Here is a 15602-nt window from a genome sequence, read left to right on the forward strand (position 1 = left end):
ACTGCAGCTGGACCTTCTACTCTGGGGGCTCCATGCATCCCAAGGCCTCCGTTCCCACCTCTCCACTGTTTCCCCTCGGTGCTACTGATATCCAATCCATCTGCCCGCCCTGTCGGAGGTCGAAGTGCTTCCTCTGTCCGATGTCCTGGGAACATTACTCTACCTCAGGACTCTTTCCCCAGGCAGTGGGCCGCAGGGCCCTGCCTGACTGGAACACATTCTCAGGTACTTATGTGTAATAGTGCCGTATGAACAGTATGTCTGTATGATGATGACTGATGATACTTCTTATACCTGTACAATGTAAACAAGTGTGCCTGATTTGAAAATACCCTGTGGTATTTCCATCCTGTCAGGTGCTGTATCGTGCTCAGATGATGAGCTGCTGCCCTCAGACGATGAGTGTCCCCCCAGCCGAGATCAGCCCCACCTCCGTTTTGAGATCAAAAGCGATGACGGCTTCAGTGTGGAGGCAGACAGCGTAGAGGGTGAGGTTTCAGGGAGGAAAGGGCAAATGAATAGACTTCATGTGTCTGTTATCTGTAGAATGTTAGTTTAGAAATAATTACATTACCCAGTGCTCAAGGCAATGATTTCTGCACAAATACCCACTATTTCTACATATGAGTAAACATAACATGAAGAAATATACTCCTTCTCGTACTTGGCTAGAATGAAATTGTGTAATAAACCATCTAGCACAAAATGTTGGCTTAATTTCCAGATTAATTACATTTGTGTGTTATGCTGTGTTACTCACACCTTACTTATCTCTCTCTCCATTCCTCTTCCCCCTTCTTTCCCTCCTCAGAGGCCTGGAGGGCAGTGATAGACTGTGTCCAGGAGGCGCGGGCGGGGGCCAGGTTACGGCAACTGTCCTTCTCTGGGATGACAGGTGCCCATATGCTGGGCCTGCTCCACGATACAGTGGTCTTCCTGGTGGAGCAGCTCCAGGGGACCCGCTGCTGCCATAGCCACGCCTTCCGCTTCTTTAAACAGATCAGCCAAGAGGACGACCTGCCTGTCAACCCCTCTGGATGCGCCCGCTCTACCTCAGGTCAGTGTCCCGGTATTCTGTTCACTAAGGGGGCCCTGGAAGATAAATATTGAAATGACAAGGGGAGTCATTATTTTGGAATGTAATTCGGAAATTGAGTCCGAGTTGTCTGACAGATTCATCTTAAATATCTTGTAAACATTTTAACCAATACTTACTAGGTATCATGAGTCGTAGGTTAGAAGAAATTGAATAAATTCAAATGTATTCATTGGTGAATTGGTGAATCACCACAAGTGTAATGGTGGGAACCGGTATTACTTTGTCCTTACCTTGCAGTTGGTCAACCCATACCACTGTCTAGCAAATGTCTGGAGAATCTGGGTTTTCCCCTCTGTAGGTGGTTTTCAACTTCAAAGTGGAAGCTAGTCTCTCTGTGTAGAGTATTGGTGGAATGTATGTTTTGAATGTAGACATCTGTCAGGTTTAGAGGAACAAGGGCTGTGGCTGTTGTGTTTCTATGTGAGTGTCATCTCCACCTCCACATTCTGCGTAAGCTAGAAATAAGACCTGTATGACATCTATGCTGCTCCGTTCATTAACTTATGAAGAGTGTGTGGGTGACGTCCACATCCCAAATTCTACACCAATGCTGGGGGGGGACGACAATGATAAAGAAAGCAAATAATAAGAATGTAATATTGTAAAATTTAACGTGACACCTTGTTCCTGTCTTCTCTTACAGGAAGTCCACCTTCGGCATGTTCAACTTCCTGGCTTCCCAGCACCGCCAGCTGCCTGACATCAACCCCTACGATGAGGAAGAAGATGAAGTCCCACTCAAATCCACAAGGTCGGATTACAGAGTTATTGTATGCTGGCCATTGCAAAGGAAGCTAGCTAAATGCTAACATCTTAAAAAAGGATGCTTTGGCTTAAATACTGCAGGAGCTAGTCCATGAAAGATCTTGTCTCGCGGAACATTCTTAGAACTTGTTGTACATGGCCGCAAGTGTTGTGCCTTTAAAAAACAACTTTCACATCAACAAATGATCCATGTATACGTTTGTATACATAACATATCAATGTTCTCATTCAGACTTATGAGTAACAAAGGAGCTGTACTACAACTACAGGTTTACATAAACGTTTTTATAGCTGTAACTAATTCACTATTGAAATGTTGTCCATTTCAGTATTTGTAACTCCCCTAAAGTGATCTTTGTGGTTGGACTAAACCATTCCGTCATTTCTGCAACTACCTCCTCCTAACAAGCAATGTTAAAAATATGTTCTACCCTCTTGTGTCTGAGTCTCTAGTGACTCTTTTCTCAGAGTTCAACGTGAAAGGTCAGAAGCACATCGTCATCTTCTTTGCTTATCCCTTTTCTCCTAGACGTGCCACTAGCTTGGAGCTCCCCATGGCCATGCGCTTCAGACATCTGGAGAGGACATCTAAGGAGCCTGTAGGCATGTACAGGTCAGCACACAACTAGTCCTCATCCTACCCTGAGGCACTGAGGTCAAAGCCAATACTAAGGACAGAGCCTGTGACTATGATCATGATTCTGGGCTGAAGAGCTCATATTCTCTCCAAGATGGCATAGCAGTTCAGACGTCTTTTGTCCTCGTCTTGTCGTCTCCCGTATATATATATATTTACAACTTTTTTCACATACATTTTTTTAATTTTCCATCAACTCATCTTCAAAACATTCTCCTGCAACCCGCCTCACCAATTTATATTTATAAAAAAAGTATTATTTACCTCAAATCTGTAATCCTCCAAGAAGCTAGCCAGAAACTCCAAGAAGCTAGCCAGAAACTAGCCAGAAGCTAGCCAGGAGCTAGCCAGAAGCTAATCCAGAAGCTAGTTCAGAAGCTAGTTCAGAAGCTAGTTAGCTTCTTTACTGGCAAATCGTTAGTATTCAGCTAACCACGGTTTGTGGTCATCAGCTATCCTTTAGCTCGAAAAATCTATCGCCAGTTTTGTACGGCGCAGCGCAGCGCGGCTCGGAACGGAACATACCGGACCAATTTTTCTCTCCATGTCCCTGGATTTCAACCGCTAACTCAGGACATTCATACCTGGATCTCACAGCTAGCTAGCTGCTATCCGTGTGTCTATCGGCTTTCGTCGATTCCGGAGCAAACATCAATTATTCCGGAGCTAGCCAGCTCCGTCAATCACTCCTGAGTTCCATCAATCACTCCTGGGCTGCAGTCACCTATCCGGACCCGTTTTACTGCCTACGCGGAGCCCCACCGGGCCTTCACAACTGGACTGCCGACGTTATCTATCCGAAGGAGTTATCCGGCTGGCTCCTCCGTCGCGACGTTACCTGAACGCCCATCTGCGGCCTGCTAACCGTTAGCTGTCTTATCGGCTGCTATCTGAATAGACAATCGGACAATTTATTTGTTTATTTTTATTATTATTATTATTATTATGTTTTCTTCTTGGGCCTCTATAACTATATCTATTGTTTTTATTTTTGTTGTTGTTGTGTGATTTGGATTAATCCCCTCTACCACACGGAACCCCACTAATCTACTGACCGAACGCAAGAGGTGGCTAATAACAGACCTCCATCCTATGCTAGCTTGCTACCGATGGCCTGGCTAGCTGTCTAAATCGCCGTGACCCCCAACCAACCTCTCCACTCACCGGACCCTTTTGATCACTCAACTAAGCATGCCTCTCCTTAATGTCAATATGCCTTGTCCATTGCTGTTCTGGTTAGTGTTTATTGGCTTATTTCACTGTAGAGCCTCTAGTCCTGCTCACTATACCTTATCCAACCTATTAGTTCCACCACCCACACATGCAATGACATCTCCTGGTTTCAATGATGTTTCTAGAGACAATATCTCTCTCTTCATCACTCAATACCTAGGTTTACCTCCACTGTATTCACATCCTACCATACCTTTGTCTGTACATTATACCTTGATGCTATTTTATCGCCCCCAGAAACCTCCTTTTACTCTCTGTTCCAGACGTTCTAGACGACCAATTCTTATTGCTTTTAGCCGCACCCTTATTCTACTCCTCCTATGTTCCTCTGGCGATGTAGAGGTGAATCCAGGCCCTGCAGTGCCTAGCTCCACTCCTATTCCCCAGGCGCTCTCTTTTGATGACTTCTGTAACCGTAATAGCCTTGGTTTCATGCATGTTAACATTAGAATCCTCCTCCCTAAGTTTGTTCTATTCACTGCTTTAGCACACTCTGTCAACCCAGATGTTCTAGCTGTGTCTGAATCCTGGCAGAAATTTTAATTCCAAACTACAACATTTTCAGACAAGATAGAACTGCCAAAGGGGGCGGTGTTGCGATCTACTGCAGAGATAGCCTGCAGAGTTCTGTCCTACTATCCAGGTCTGCACCCAAACAATTTGAACTTCTACTTTTAAAAATCCACCTCTCTAAAAACAAGTCTCTCCCCGTTGCCGCCTGCTATAGACCACCCTCTGCCCCCAGCTGTGCTCTGGACACCATATGTGAACTTATTGCCCCCCATCTATCTTCAGAGCTCGTGCTGCTAGGCGACCTAAACTGGAACATGCTTAACACCCCAGCCATCCTACAATCTAAACTTGATGCCCTCAATCTCACACAAATTATCAATGAACCTACCAGGTACCTCCCCAAAGCCTTAAACACGGGCACCCTCATAGATATCATCCTAACCAACTTGCCCTCTAAATACACCTCTGCTGTCTTCAACCAAGATCTCAGCGATCACTGCCTCATTGCCTGCATCCGTAATGGGTCAGCGGTCAAACGACCTCCACTCATCACTGTAAAACGCTCCCTGAAACACTTCAGCGAGCAGGCCTTTATAATCGACCTGGCCGAGGTATCCTGGAAGGATATTGATCTCATCCCGTCAGTAGAGGATGCCTGGATATTTTTTTTTAAAATGCCTTCCTAACCATCTTAAATAAACATGCCCCATTCAAGAAATTTAGAACCAGGAACAGATATAGCCCTTGGTTCTCCCCAGACCTGACTACCCTTAACCAACACAAAAACATCCTATGGCGTTCTGCATTAGCATCGAACAGCCCCCGTGATATGCAGCTGTTCAGGGAAGCTAGAAACCATTATACACAGGCAGTTAGAAAATCCAAGGCTAGCTTTTTCAAGCAGAAATTTGCTTCCTGCAACACTAACTCAAAAAAGTTCTGGGACACTGTAAAGTCCATGGAGAATAAGAACACCTCCTCCCAGCTGCCCACTGCACTGAAGATAGGAAACACTGTCACCACTGATAAATCCACCATAATTGAGAATTTCAATAAGCATTTTTCTACGGCTGGCCATGCTTTCCACCTGGCTACTCCTACCCCGGTCAACAGCACTTCACCCCCCACAGCAACTCGCCCAAGCCTTCCTCATTTCTCCTTCTCCCAAATCCGTTCAGCTGATGTTCTGAAAGAGCTGCAAAATCTGGACCCCTACAAATCAGCAGGGCTAGACAATCTGGACCCTTTCTTTCTAAAATTATCTGCCGAAATTGTTGCCACCCCTATTACCATCCTGTTCAACCTCTCTTTCGTGTCGTCTGAGATTCCCAAAGATTGGAAAGCAGCTGCGGTCATCCCCCTCTTCAAAGGGGGGGACACTCTTGACCCAAACTGCTACAGACCTATATCTATCCTACCATGCCTTTCTAAGGTCTTCGAAAGCCAAGTCAACAAACAGATTACCGACCATTTCGAATCTCACCATACCTTCTCTGCTATGCAATCTGGTTTCAGAGCTGGTCATGGGTGCACCTCAGCCACGCTCAAGGTCCTAAACGATATCTTAACCGCCATCGATAAGAAACATTACTGTGCAGCCGTATTCATTGATCTGGCCAAGGCTTTCGACTCTGTTAATCACCACATCCTCATCGGCAGACTCGACAGCCTTGGTCTCTCAAATGATTGCCTCGCCTGGTTCACCAACTACTTCTCTGATAGAGTTCAGTGTGTCAAATCGTAGGGTCTGCTGTCCGGACCTCTGGCAGTCTCCATGGGGGTGCCACAGGGTTCAATTCTTGGACCGACTCTCTTCTCTGTATACATCAATGAGGTCGCTCTTGCTGCTGGTGAGTCTCTGATCCACCTCTACGCAGACGACACCATTCTGTATACTTCTGGCCCTTCTTTGGACACTGTGTTAACAACCCTCCAGGCAAGCTTAAATGCCATACAACTATCCTTCCGTGGCCTCCAATTGCTCTTAAATACAAGTAAAACTAAATGCATGCTCTTCAACCGATCTCTACCTGCACCTACCCGTCTGTCCAACATCACTACTCTGGACGGCTCTGACTTAGAATACGTGGACAACTACAAATACTTAGGTGTCTGGTTAGACTATAAACTCTCCTTCCAGACCCATATCAAACATCTCCAATCCAAAGTTAAATCTAGAATTGGCTTCCTATTTCGCAACAAAGCATCCTTCACTCATGCTGCCAAACATACCCTTGTAAAACTGACCATCCTACCAATCCTCGACTTTGGCGATGTCATTTACAAAATAGCCTCCAATACCCTACTCAACAAATTGGATGCAGTCTATCACAGTGCAATCCGTTTTGTCACCAAAGCCCCATATACTACCCACCATTGTGACCTGTATGCTCTCGTTGGCTGGCCCTCGCTTCATACTCGTCGCCAAACCCACTGGCTCCATGTCATCTACAAGACCCGGCTAGGTAAAGTCCCCCCTTATCTCAGCTCGCTGGTCACCATAGCATCTCCCACCTGTAGCACACGCTCCAGCAGGTATATCTCTCTAGTCACCCCCAAAACCAATTATTTCTTTGGCCGCCTCTCCTTCCAGTTCTCTGCTGCCAATGACTGGAACGAACTACAAAAATCTCTGAAACTGGAAACACTTATCTCCCTCACTAGCTTTAAGCACCAACTGTCAGAGCAGCTCACAGATTACTGCACCTGTACATAGCCCACCTATAATTTAGCCCAAACAACTACCTCTTTCCCTACTGTATTTTAATTAATTTATTTATTTTGCTCCTTTCCTTTCCTTTGTATTTCTACTTTGCACATTCTTCCATTGCAAATCTACCATTCCAGTGTTTTACTTGCTATATTGTATTTACTTTGCCACCATGGCCTTTTTTTTGCCTTTACCTCCCTTCTCACCTCATTTGCTCACATCGTATATAGACTTGTTTATACTGTATTATTGACTGTATGTTTGTTTTACTCCATGTGTAACTCTGTGTCGTTGTATCTGTCGAACTGCTTTGCTTTATCTTGGCCAGGTCGCAATTGTAAATGAGAACTTGTTCTCAACTTGCCTACCTAGTTAAATAAAGTTGAAATAAAAAATAAATAAAAAATGTGTTTCTCAGTGGGGTGCCAACTGACCCCACAATAGATAATTTGCAGTCTGTCTGGACAGGAAGCCGTCACTGCTTGTTGGTGGACTTTTTTAAAATCCACTAATTGTGGGCTTGAATGAATACATGTTATTGATACCAACATAATACATGTTAAACTAAAACTAAGTCCCCTGTCTCTTTTCCCTCCTTCCTCCACAGGGTATCGGCTGCTACATGTTCCGTATCGATGACTTTGACGTGGTGGACGCCACCATGCATGGCAATGCGGCGCGCTTCATCAACCACTCGTTGATGAATATCCAGCAGAGCTGGCCTGTGTGTTCGATGAAGCATACAAAGCACTAGTTGTAAACCTGAAGTTACCATGATGATCTCTCCCAGAACTGGTTCAGAAAGCTGTATGTTCTATATGGTAGGGTTATTTTAAAGTATAACAAAGTGTAAAAGACATAAGAAAATGTGTGAACTTGTCTTTGTTACCTTGTACGAATAAACCCTGAGTTTGTAAATAATTGTATACATATTTCTAAACCTTTAAAATTGTTCTATGCACTTTTTATTTATAATATTTGCTTATTAAAGATGTTTGAACAAATCAGACTTGGTCAATTGAAAATTGGATTTAAAAAACGAAAATGCTGATATGACATTTATACAACAACATGCAATGTATAAATACAGCAAAATTTGTTGGTTGGTGATAAAATCACGGTGATAATACATTTTGACATAAAATTATAATGATCAGGTAGCCATGATTGTGTGAGGGCCAGGTTGGGAACTTAACTCTTCTTCCCAGCACCTGAAATTTACTATGCAATCTGACACACGTCAAATCAGTTATCTATATCTTCTGTTTTTGTTCTGAGGATAATGTTCTATACACGGATCTTTACAGGACACCTACTGATTGTAACAGTTTGTTGAAGGCTGATAGCTGTCATGCGCTTCCGTTGAAAAACAGTTTTCCCTGCAGCCAATTCTGTCTAATCACAAGAATTGGTAAAACATTTTTTTTATCAGATTTGGACAGAAATATGGCTGACGCAAAGAAAATTCAAGGAGATGGGGTACAACATTTGTCAGATTAATACTGCCATTGAGAAAGTCTCAAAAATAAGCATTCCTGTGTCCTCACTACCTGCTTTTCAAAGTGCTCTGAACAAATTAAGGGAATCGTTCACAAACATTGGCACATTCTAAGATCTGATGACCGTATCGGTAATGTGTTTTCGGACACTCCCTTGGTCGTATTCTAGCGGTAAAGAAATCTCAGATCAATAGGTAAACACTGATTTACCACCCAAAACTACTCCTGCACAACGTCTATTTGCGCACCGAGGAAAAGACAGTTTCAAGTTCGATATTCGACGGATATTCGCGCGTTCAAAGCCACAGACTCCAAAATAAGTGTCATGATGTTGGAAACATTGCGCACAACATTGCAAAGGTCTTATTTTCCCGATTTAGACCATTTAGACTAATAAACATGTGGAAATGTGAGCAGCGTCTTGTATTCCAAGTTGAATTAGTTAGGGAGTGTGAACAAAGTACAAACTTTTTGTACATTCAAATTTTAATAGCTCCTTGATCATGTGACATACTTACTTCAAACAAGGTTCAGAATGTCCACTGACTACTCTTCTATATTGCACACCATTTAGTTTGTCAATTTTCATCTCACAAGATTTTACATGAATTCTTCCAAATGTAAAGTTTCAATAGCTCCTAGGTCGTGTGACCTGGTGACTTCAAACAAGATTCAGAATGTCCACTGAGTGGGCCTACATATTGCACACCTTTTAGTTTGTCCATTTTTATCTCACATGGTTTTACACTAATTTTTCAAAATGTAGAATTTCAATAGCTCCTTGGTCATGTGACCTAGTGACTTCAAACAAGGTTCAGAATGTCCACTAACTACCCTTCTATATTGCACACCCTTGAGTTTGTCCATTTTCATCTCACATGGTTTTACATGAATTTTTCAAAATGTAGAATTTCAATAGCTCCTTGGTCATGTAACCTAGTGACTTCAAACAAGGTTTAGAATGTCCACTCAGTGGGCTTACACATTGCACACTCTGTTTGTCTATGTTCATCTCGTGCTATTAGACTTAAATCTGTAAGCTTTGCAAGCCTTAATTTTACATGGGTGTTTAAAAAAAACTCAACAAAGTCAACAAATGTTCCATCCTCGCAATAACTATCTTTCACATGAAAAGATCCACAATTTCTGCTGGAATGGATCAAGGACAGGAGAGGTGTTCGAACAGAGGTGCTTAAAGGAAGGCACACAGGTAGGCCTCATGAAAAACAGTGTTTCAATGTGCTCTTTTAAATCACAGTAATAGGCAGTGATTTGTCGGTCACAGTGATCTGCAGTGATAACGTGAAATAATCCTTATAAAAGCATCACTTTCATATACTGTACATTAAGACAAATCCTTCTATGTTGAGTATTAGAACCCAGTTTACATAACCTGATAATGACTTGATATTTGAGTGTATTCACAACAAGCCACCTGCAGACAACTTACAAAATGCAATAGTGCATTTGAGGGTTCGTTTTTCTGTTGAAAATAGTTATTTGATGCATGGCCTACAATTTCTAACTGGGAAAATAAATTCCTACGTCTTTTGTGAGTAAAATCCTTTTTCCAAAATTGATTTAGGTACATTTTTGTGAACAGGTATGAGGGTTGTGATATGGATCATTGAATAGTAAAATCATTTAAGAGATCAATACATTTCTATATTGATTCCCCAGAATCTGTATGAACCATCAGGCCAAGTGTTTTTGGTTGACCCTGCTGGACAGAAAGAGAAGGAGGAATCGGAACATGCTGTATTCAAATTCAGGTCATAGTTATTCCATTGTACTGGATCTAATACATATTAGCATTTTACAAACATTCATAAGTGTAAGAATTTTTTATGACATACTGTGAAAAACTCTCTTGGCTGCTGGCTCTGTCACTTTCAGACATGCGCAGAGCAGACTTGAACCATAGGGGTTCTCTGTAAAGAGAAAGTAATCCAAAAGGGACAGACACACCCCTTGACTTTCAATTGGCATCGTTGACCTGTACCTGATTGGTCTAGTCTCTCCTGATTGATTAGTCAATGGGAGCTCCATTGCCAGCCCCATCATAAAGTTTTTACACAGTCTGGCAGTCTGACTAAAATGCCAGAGGTATGAGGAGAGACATCCTCCTTTGTATTTATGGGAACAAATATTTCCTAACACTTTGGATCCTATTCTTGGACAGTTAGAAGACAAAATGCATCAATGCAACAAAAAAAAACATGTATTACTGTCCATGAGTAACCTCAACCTTGTGGGTCTGTGGGTGTTTGGGCCAATAAAGTGCCAACTCAATTCTACCAGTGACTAGTCTCTCATGCCCCTATGAACGGGGACACTAGTTTTTAATCTAAACCAGACCTTTTTTACTGGAGTACACTAACCCCTAATTTGGGCTCTTTTCTTGACACATAGTAGCAGTTTACCAGATAACAAGTCAAGAAGAACAAAAAGTAGATTGTCGTAAGGGTGTATTACATCCTGTGCTATACCCATTGTCATATCCATTCTGGATTCTGAGTGGTAAAATCATAGCTGGAAAATGCCTTTATGTATGTGTATACATTTTCTGCCAAGACAGAACTGCCAAAGGGGGTGGAGTTGCAATTTACTGCAGAGACAGCCTGCAGAGTTCTGTCATGCTATCCAGGTTTGTGGCCAAACAGTTTGAGCTTCTACTTTTAAAAATCCACCTTTCCAGAAATAAGTCTCTCACTGTTGTCGCTTGTTTACAGACCCCCCTCAGCCCCCAGCTGCGCCCTGGACACCATATGTGAATTAATTGCCCCCCATTTATCTTCAGAGTTTTTAATGTTAGGTGACCTAAACTGGGACATGCTTAACACCTCGGCCGTCCTACAATCTAAGCTAGATGCTCTCAATCTCACCCAAATGATCATGGAACCTACCAGGTACAACCCCAAATCCGTAAACTCGGGAACCCTCATAGATATCATCCTGACCAACCTGTCCTCTAAATACACCTCTGCTGTCTTCAACCAGGATCTCAGCGATCACTGCCTCATTGCCTGCGTCAGTAATGGGTCCGCGGTCAAACGACCACCTCTCATCACAGTCAAACACTCCCTAAAACACTTCAGCGAGCAGGCCTTTCTAATTGACCTGGCCCGGGTATCCTGGAAAGATATTGACCTCATTTCGTCAGTAGAGGATGCCTGGTTATTCTTTAAAAGTGCTTTCCTCACCATCTTAAATAAGCACGCCCCATTCAAAAAAAAATAGAACCAGGAACAGATATAGCCCTTGGTTCACTCCAGACCTGACTGCCCTTGACCAGCACAAAAACATCCTGTGGTGTACTGCATTAGCATCGAATAGCCCCCACGATATGCAACTTCTCAGGGAAGTTAGGAACCAATATACACAGGCAGTTAGGAAAGCAAAGGCTAGCTTTTTAAAACAGAAATTTACATCCTGTAGCACAAACTCCAAAAAGTTCTGGGACACTGTAAAGTCCATGGAGAGTAAGAGCACCTCCTCCCAGCTGCTCACTGCGCTGAGGCTAGGAAACACTGTCACCATCGATAAATCTCTCTCTTTCATATCGTCTGAGATCCCCAAAGATTGGAAAGCTGCCGCGGTCATCCCCCTCTTTAAAGGGGGAGACACTCTGGACCCAAACTGTTACAGACCTATATCTATCCTACCCTGCCTTTCTAAGGTCTTCGAAAGCCAAGTTAACACAGTGTCCAAAGAAGGGCCAGAAGTATACAGAATGGTGTTCATTGCGTAGAGGTGGATCAGAGAATCACCAGCCGCAAGAGCTACATCATTGATTTAGACAGAGAAGAGAGTCGGCCCGAGAATTGAACCCTGTGGCATCCCCATAGAGACTACCAGAGGACTGGACAACAGGCCCTCCCATTTGACACACTGAACTCTATCTGAGAAGTAGTTGGGGAACCAGGCGAGACAGTCATTTGAGAAACCAAGGCTGTTCAGTCTGCCAATAAGAATGCTGTGATTGACAGAGTCGAAAGCCTTAGACAGGTAGATGGATACGGCTGCACAATATTGTCTTTTGTCGATGGCGATTATGATATCGCTCTTGAATCTAGGGGGCACTATTTTCATTTTTGGAAAAATAATATCCCCAAAATAAACAAGCTATTTTGTAAGGACAAGATGCTAGAATATGCATATAATTGACAGCTTAGGATAGAAAACACTCTAAAGTTTCCAAAACTGTAAAAATATTGTCTGTGAGTATAACAGAACTGATATTGCAGGCGAAAGCCTGAGAAAAATCCAATCAGGAAGGGACTCTTATTTAGAAAGCTCTGCGTTCCTATGCGTCCCTATTGAGCAGTGAATTTTTCTACGGCTTCCCTAATGTGTCTAGTGTCACAATACATAGTTTCAGGCTTTTATTTTGAAAAATGAGCCTGAACGTCAACATTGGGTCAGTGGTCAGCTGGAGTCTCTCAGAGTGTTTTGTGCGTAAAGGACAAATGCGGCCATTACATCTCTTTCCTACTAAGAAGCCACCTGTCCCGGTTGATATATTATCGAATATATATTTGAAAAACACCTTGAGGATTGATTATAAACAACGTTTGCCATGTTTCTGTCGATATTATGGAGCTAATTTTGAATATTTTTTGGCGTTGTCGTGACCGCAATTTCCGGTTGATTTCTCAGTCAAACGTGAAGAACAAACGGAGCTATTTCGCCTACAAAAATAATATTTTTTGAAAAAAGGAACATTTGCTATCTAACTGGGAGTCCCGTGAGTGAAAACATCCGAAGCTCATCAACCTGACCAGGTTGCCTGCTGCTAGCTAGGCATAATGCTATGCTAGGCTATCGATAAACTTACACAAATGCTTGTCTTGCTTAGGCTGTAAAGCATATTTTCAAAATCTGAGGTGACAGGGTGATTAACAAAAGGCTAAGCTGTGTTTCAATATATTTCACTTGTGATTTCATGAATGGGAATATTTTCTCGTAATATTTATGTCCGTTGCGTTATGCTAATTAGTGTCAGTTGATGACAACTCTCCCGGACCCGGGATGGGTAGTATCAAGAGGTTTTAAGACCTTGAGTGTGGCTGAGGTGCATGCATGACCAGCTTGGAAACCAGATTGCATTGCGGAGAAGGTACGTTGGGATTCGAAATGGTCGGTGATCTGTTTGTTAACTAACCTCCAAACGAGCTTCAATGCCATACAACTCTCCTTCCGTGGCCTCCAACTGCTCTTAAATGCAAGTAAAATTAAATGCATGCTCTTCAACCGATCGCTGCCCGCATCTGCCCACCCGCATAGCATCACTACTCTGGACGGTTCTGACTTAGAATATGTGGACAACTACAAATACCTAGGTGTCTGATTAGACTGTAAACTCTCCTTCCAGTCTCATATTAAGCATCTCCAATCCAAAATTAAATCTAGAATCAGATTCCTATTTCACAACAAGGCATCCTTCACTCATGCTGCCAAACATACCCTCGTAAAACTGACGATCCTCGACTTCGACGATCTCATTTACAAAATAGCCTCCAACACTCTACTCAGCAAATTGGATGCAGTCTATCACAGTGCCATCCGTTTCATCAACAAAGCCCCATATACTACCCACCACGGGATCCAGTATGCTCTCGTTGGCTGGCCTTCGCTTCATATTCGTTGCCAAACCCACTGGCTCCAGGTAATCTATAAGTCCTTGCTAGGTAAAGCCCCGCCTTATCTCAGCTCACTGGTCACATAGCATCACCCACCCATAGCACGCGCTCCAGCAGGGGTATATTTCACTGGTCACCCCCAAAGCTAATTCCACCTTTTGCCGCCTTTCCTTCCAGTTCTCTGCTGCCAATGACTGGAATGAATTGCAAAAATCACTGAAGCTGGAGACTCATGTCTCCCTCACTATCTTTAAGCATCAGCTGTCAGAGCAGCTTACAGATCATTGCAACTGTACGTAGCCCATCTGTAAATAGCACATCCAACTACCTCATCCCCATATTGTTATTTATTTTATTATATATATATATATTCTTCCCCTTTGCCCAACAGTATCTCTACTTGCACATTCATCTTCTGCACATCTCACTCCAGTGTTTATTTGCGAAATTGTAATTATTTCGCCACTACGGCCTATTTATTGCCTTTACCTCCCTAATCTTACTTAATTTGCACACACTGTATATAGACTTTTGTATTGTATTATTGACTGTACATTTGTTTATTCCATGTAACTCTGTGTTGTTGTTTGTGTCACAATGCTTTGCTTTATCTTGGCAAGGTTGCAGTTGTAAATGAGAACTTGTTCTCAACTGGCTTACCTGGTTAAATAAAGGTGAAATAAAAAATGTAAAATAAAAAAAAAATACTGTATGTGGGTATGTATGTCTTATGTCCGTCATACATGTAGTGATGGTACATGGAATATTCCTCAACTGCATATATCATAAATTGCTATTGCAAATAGAAGTGTTCTGTTCAACAACTGACATTTTCAGATATTATTTTGACAAAATTGTCATAGATTTGGTGGGCACTGTCATCTGTGATCTTTGTGATATGACTTTCTTTAAGCACATACTGATGAAACTGTCACTTAATATTTTTTTCTTAAAGTCTACAAATGCTCTACAGTCGTGGCCAAACGTTTTGAGAATGACACAAATATTAATTTCCACAAAGTTTGCTGCTTCAGTGTCTTTAGATATTTTTTGCCAGATATTACTATGGAATACTGAAGTATAATTACAAGCATTTCATAAGTGTCAAAGGCATTTATTGACAATTACATGAAGTTGATGAAAAGAGTCAATATTTGCAGTGTTGACCCTTCTTTTTCAAGACCTCTGCAATCCGCCCTGGCATGCTGTCAATTAACTTCTGGGCCACATCCTGACTGATGGCAGCCCATTCTTGCATAATCAGTGCTTGGAGTTTGTCAGAATTTGTGGGTTTTTGTTTGTCCACCAGCCTCTTGAGGATTGACCACAAGTTCTCAATGGGATTAAGGTCTGGGGAGTTTCCTGGCCATGGACCAAAAATATAGATGTTTTGTTCCCCAAGCCACTTAGTTATCACTTTTGCCTTATTGCAAGGTGCTCCATCATGATGGAAAATACATTGTTCGTCACCAAACTGTTCCTGGATGGTTGGGAGAAGTTGCGT

Source organism: Oncorhynchus clarkii, chromosome 2, assembly GCF_045791955.1.
Source record: "Oncorhynchus clarkii lewisi isolate Uvic-CL-2024 chromosome 2, UVic_Ocla_1.0, whole genome shotgun sequence".
NCBI lineage: Eukaryota > Metazoa > Chordata > Actinopteri > Salmoniformes > Salmonidae > Oncorhynchus > Oncorhynchus clarkii.